Below are 5,890 nucleotides of genomic sequence, written 5' to 3'. Positions count from 1 at the left end.
GCCATGGCGCGCAGGGGGCGGGGCTGGCGCGCGCGCGTTCGCCGCCTTCCATTCAAAGCTGCCAACGAGAGCGCGGAGATAAGCGAGCGGGCTCGGCTGGGCGGGAAGCGGAGGGAGGAGCAGCCGGCAATAGATAGCTGGCTAGCGGCCGGGAAGTAGCGGGGGGTTTGTGGCGCTAGGCGTGCTGTTCCCTTCTGGCTGCCTCTGCTCTGGTTCCTCCGGTGGCCCTGGTGTTGCTCGGGCGTTAGGAACCGAGCCTGGGGGCTACGTCTCGCAAGAGCTGTTTGTATTGCTCCTGTGCTCGCTGCCGTCTCCCGGTGGTGGGGCGTACCCGGTTCAGTGGAGCGGCAGCCTGGCCGGCCTATTAGCTTCCTGTATTACAAACAGTCCCTTTATCCCCTGTGTCCCGTTAGGGACTTTTTGCTGTACCTGTTCCTGATTCCATTTCAATTAAAGTGGGTGCATTTTACTCGTTATTGCTTCTGCCTCAAGATGAATGTGTTCCATGTAGCAATGGAGAGCTCTCGTGATAGCTCCTCAAGATGTGTTTAACTTTCTTTTCGTGGCTGCAGTGTGTCAGTAACCATAATCATTCTACCACTGAAAAAGTCTCCTGGGTCTGCCTCTTGTTTCTAACAGCAACTGTTGAGATTCCATCTGTGAAGAGAAATGAATACCAGTGGCAGCTAAGCTTCACCTTACTTCAAAATTTTATTGCTGATTAGAATCTTTTAGGTTGGAAAAGGCCTTTCAGCTCATACAGTTTAAATGTTAACACTGCCACGTCACCACTAAACCATCCGTGTCCCTCAGTGCCACATCTATGGTTCTTTTAATTACCTCCGGGGATGATGACTCAATCACTTACCCATCCGCCTGTTTTGGTGCTTCACAACCCTTTTGGTGAATAAATATTTCCTAATGCCCAGCCTAAGCCTTCCCTGTTGTGACTTGAGACCATTCCCTGGTCTGTTGCTCAGGAGAAGAGACCAACACCCATCTCTCTACAACATCCTTTAAGGGCATTGTAGTAAGAAGGTCTTCCCTCTACCTCTCTCCAAACTAACCCTCAGTTATGTCAGTTGGACCTCATAAGACTTGAGCTCTATCTAGATCCTTCACTAACTTCATTGCCCTCCTTTGGACATGCTCCTCATCCCACTGCTTACTCTCAAGATCATCCTATTCTTTATGATGCCATGATCACTTCTGATAGTAATGGAACTTCTGGGGGCTAAGAACTTTGTGTTTAGTACTTCATTAGCACTTGCTCTTACACATATGCTTTACTATAAGAGGAAACATTAGTCTATGAAGCAGCACAGAGTAGGAAAGAGGCAGGAAGAAGAAGAGAAGCAGTTTCCACTACTGTCACTGGGCCAGACAGCAGAAAATGAAAGTGGGGCTACAAGTTAGGCAGAGCTGCGCTTTGGCCACAACAACCCCATGCAGTGCTCCAGGCTGGGGTCAGAATGGCGGGAGAGCAGCCAAACAGAAAGGGACCCGGTGGTACCAATTGACAGCTGGCTGGGCATGAGCCAGCAGTGTGCCCAGGTGGCCAAGAAGGCCAATGGCATCTTGGCCTGCATCAGAAACAGTGTGGCCAGCAGGAGCAGGGCAGTCATTCTGGCCCTGTACTCTGCACTGGTTAGGCCACACCTTGAGTCCTGTGTCCAGTTCTGGGCCCCTCAGTTTAAGAAGGACATTGAGACTCTTGAAGGTGTCCAGAGAAGGGCAGTGAGGCTGGGGAGAGGCCTTGAGCACAGCCCTATCAGGAGAGGCTGAGGGAGCTGGGGTTGTTCAGCCTGGAGAAGAGGAGGCTCAGGGGAGACTTTATTGCTGTCTACAACTACCTGAAGAGAGTTTGTAGCCAGGAGGGGGTTGTTCTCTTCTCCCAGGCAACCAGCACCAGAACAAGAGGACACAGTCTCAAGCTGTGCCAGGAGAAGTTTAGGCTCGAGGTGAGGAGAAAATTCTTCACAGATTGTTGTTAGCCTTCGGAATGTGCTGCCCAGGGAAGTGGTGGAGTCACCATCCCTGGAGGTGTTCAAGAGGGGATTGGACATGGCACTTGGGGCCATGGCTTAGTAGTCATGAGGTCTTGGGTGACAGGTTGGACTTGATGGTCTTTGAGGTCTCTTCCAACCTTATTGATTCTATGAGTCTGTGTACTGGGCCAGTAGCAGTTCTCCGAGCTCACAGCTTGAGATGACTGTGTACTGCCTCTGCCACTCTGAAGTGTTTGCCTTAAGGAAATTGGAAAACATCTTGCTTGAACCATTTAAAACAAACTGAAAAACTAGACAAGAGGGTATAAACCTCGGGCCTTTTCCTGGCTTTTAGACTGCCCTAGGAGTGCTATGAGGTTATGGACTTTATATAAACAGTGTGCACCTTTAGAAAATGTCAAAGAAATCAGTCAGTCATGATGGTTTTATTGAGGCTGGGTAAAATTTAAGTGTGATGTCTTCCCCCCGCCCCCCCAGTTAAGACAGGATCTGTTGTTGGCATTTCCAATTAAAAAAAAGAACACAACCCAAACACCAATTTACTGAAGCTGTGCAGGATGAGATTTCACATTGCATACAAGCCTTACCTGAAGAGCTGTGCTGTAGACTTTTGTGCTTTTAGCTAGTAAATGAACCTGTAAGTATAATGAGGAAATCTGTGGACTGTTCCCAGCTTCTCTACTTCTGTCTGTGCTTGTGATGTGACTTGCAGAAGGCAGGTGTTGTATTTATAGCAAAGGTAATTGTTACACCTACAGCTGTATCTGGATTTCATTTGGTTTTGTTGTTGTAAGTCACTATGGTTGTAGTCATGAAAACTATGAAGCTATAGATTTTGTGGAATGATAATAGACTGATAGTAGAGTTAATGCTTTTTTAATTTTGGATAAATTGGTGTGTATGGCAGTTGCAGAATTAAAGCCTCTCTTAGGAACTTGCTCCTGTTATCTTCTTTCTTACCAGCAGAGGTCTAGCTAGCATGCTACTTTCAAAACTGGAAGGGTAGATCTCTCTTGCTGACAGTGCATCAACAGCTTGTTTCAATGACAGGTTGTGTCAGAGAGTTCCTCTAGATGTGATTTCCTTGCATACCTGAGCAGTATGTATTAGAAACTTGGAGTTTACTGAAAGACTTGGAGAGTCAGTAATGAATGGTGATGAGCCATCAGCAGATGGCTGTATGAGAATCAGGGAAAGGGAGAGGACTGACTGTGTTATGTGGAGCCTGTCCCATCGGGGCATGCAAGATGCTCACAGAAGACAATATGATTTTTCATATACCTACAGTGAAGTGTGTTGAACTGTACTAGTGTCGAGCTCTGGTGAATCAGTGGAGAGTCTCGAATTCTCAGACACAATTAGCAGCCGAGTATCTCTGATTTTATTTACAACACACCTTAAGAAAAAACAGCATTTATTATCTAGAGTGGGCTGTGCTGAACAGGAGGATGTTAGTACATTCTGTTAAACAGGGCATTTAATATGTCCTTGAAAAATGGAAGGCACAAAACAATGACAAGTGCTGCTCTGGATTTTATGAATAAATAATCAAATAAATGAGCTATTGTGTGATTGCAAATTTTACTGTAGAACACAGTTGTTTTCCACAAAGCATTCTGAGGACAACAAAGGAAAAGCCTTTTTTAAAACATGTCACCATTATCTCTGAGGTGCTTTTGTTAAATCAGCCTAGAAAATAACAGGGAGTGATTAAATAGAGCTAAAATAACATGCAAGGTGAATAGCCAGCAGACAGCCTCTTGCCCTTTAATCAGCTCCATGCACTCTGATAAGCAGTTTAAGAAAGTGGTGGGCTATCAACAGCAGGAAGATCTCTTACACTTTTGTTGTTTGGAACCTTGATTTATTGCACAGGTTTTAGAATCTATGGAGGTCTTTTATAGAGATTGCAGGTTTGCTCATGTTTCATTTAACTTAAATACAGGTGTCCAAACATGGGACTCAACTTGTAAGCTAGCTTTCATGAAGGTCTTAGGAGAAATAATTTCATTTCAGAGTTACTTAGTACCATGAAGCAAACTACTTTTAAACATAAGGCAAAGTTAAAGTGCTCTGTGGGTGCAGTTTTTTTCTATGCCTTTAGATGCAGCAGGGATAACACAGCTTCATCAGGGCAATTTTACCGTCAAATCACAGTAAGCTTGAAAGGTTCTTTGCCACTAAATTTTATCCAATGTAAGAAAGCAATCTCACTCTTGCCTTTTGGCATTGATATGCTGGTTTTTTGTAGCACCTTACAGAATATACCTTAAAAAACAAAAAAAAGTAGACTTATGCAGGGGTGGAATGAAGGGTGTGGAAAAGTGGAGGGAGCTAAGATATGTATTAGCTTGATCCTGGCTGCTACCTTAAAGGGCAAGTTGAGACCAGGTCTTATCTGTTGATGTCAGAAAGTTGTTCTGGAGTCCAGGATGCACCTCCATCATGGTTTGCTCATATGCTGGAAGCTTTATCAGATGAATCAGTGCATGGATGGATGCTCTTGTGTCTCCAGGGAGGTTCAGTTTCTAGCAGTCTGCAAGCTTCTGTTTTCTTAACAGAAAGGTAATTGAACAACTCAGGATGGGGAATCACGAGCAAGGATGGTCAGAGAAAGACTCATTTTATTTTCATTCAAGTTCAATTTTAATTAGTAGTCACACAACTGAGTGCTATAGTTTGCACAATTTGCCTTTTTTAATCAATATTTGCCACAGAATATTTCTACATTTAAGGGTGACTGCTCTTAATTGCTGTTATACCACTGATTGAATAGGTGTGCACGCTTACCTGCATGTCAGTCCATGAAGTGAGGGGTAGGGGCATAGACTTCAGTTGCTAGCCCCTGCAACACTTCTGACACTGTCAGTTTGCTCATCTGGCTGCTGTTTTTGTGATGGGAGAAGTTTGTCTCTGCCTTTTTGTAACAACAAACGTGGACAAGACAAATACTGCCTCCAGCATTCTTCTTGGAAACTGTAGAACCATCTTGGCAGCTCTTTTCACATAGATGGGGCTGGACATGAGATTTCTCATGCTTGTTCTAGAAAATAATACTATTTCTTGATAAGTTTTTTCCCCAGCATAAATAACACCTCCCAATCCACTAATAATGCACGTATCAATCACTGCACAATTTTTTTAACAGCAGAGTGTGGTAGTTTGAGCCTTGGGACTTAACAGCTCAGTCGGGACAAGGTTGAGAATCCTTCCCCCATTCCCCCCTCCTCTTTCCCAATGGAACAGACTAATTTAGTTTACCAGGGGGAAAACACCCTCCAGGGAGGGAAAAAGCAATCACAAGCCTTCCCCCCCCTGCTTCCAGGATGGGCGTAGGCCATCATCACACAGAGTCATTGGTGCAGAACTGAATCATAGTGGAAGCAGGAAGCCAGAATTCTTGCTCTTCTCACTACAGTTATTCCTGATTTTAAGGAGTTAAGTAAATAAAAAGGAGGGGAAAATTTCCTGTCCAGCAGACAGAATTGCCTGATTTATTACCTATTGTGCTGGGGAGTGAAGCTCATTTGAAGCAACTGGTGTGGAATAATCCAGGTGTTCCTGAAGCTTTGAAATAACTTTTGGTGGAAAGCACAATAATGGCTTGCAAAATTAAGCTATCTATCCAATCAAGCGACTATGATATCTTTGAACTTGTAATACAGATCCCATTCCATACATCAAATGCTGGAAACAACATGCTTTGCTGGCTCAGAAGAGATATAACCTTGAGGAAAGAAACTCTTCATCTTAAAAACAAACAAACAAGAGAAATTTGCCTCATGCCCTCAGCCTTCCCAACTCCCAACACTGGCATAAATGGCAAATTTCCTAGTTCTTACTCTTAAGCGGTACAGCTACAATGTGCTGTCATGCCTCAC

The 5,890-nt window shown here is 44.4% G+C and overlaps 1 protein-coding gene across 1 annotated transcript in view; it reads right to left on the bottom strand.

The window, feature by feature from the left end:
* Positions 1-4,637: 4,637 nt before the first annotated feature.
* Positions 4,638-5,890, bottom strand: part of NRK (Nik related kinase) — a 105,185-nt gene continuing 103,932 nt past the window's right edge. Inside the window, exon 32 of the mRNA XM_068152169.1 lies at positions 4,638-5,052. The gene's annotated coding sequence lies outside the window, so the exon portion shown is untranslated. The remainder of the gene's footprint in view (positions 5,053-5,890) is intronic.

Source organism: Melanerpes formicivorus, unplaced genomic scaffold (assembly GCF_026170545.1).
Source record: "Melanerpes formicivorus ecotype bairdi unplaced genomic scaffold, bMelFor1.0.p_v2 SCAF_22, whole genome shotgun sequence".
Taxonomy (NCBI): domain Eukaryota; kingdom Metazoa; phylum Chordata; class Aves; order Piciformes; family Picidae; genus Melanerpes; species Melanerpes formicivorus.
This window is presented reverse-complemented; position numbering and strand designations above follow the sequence as displayed.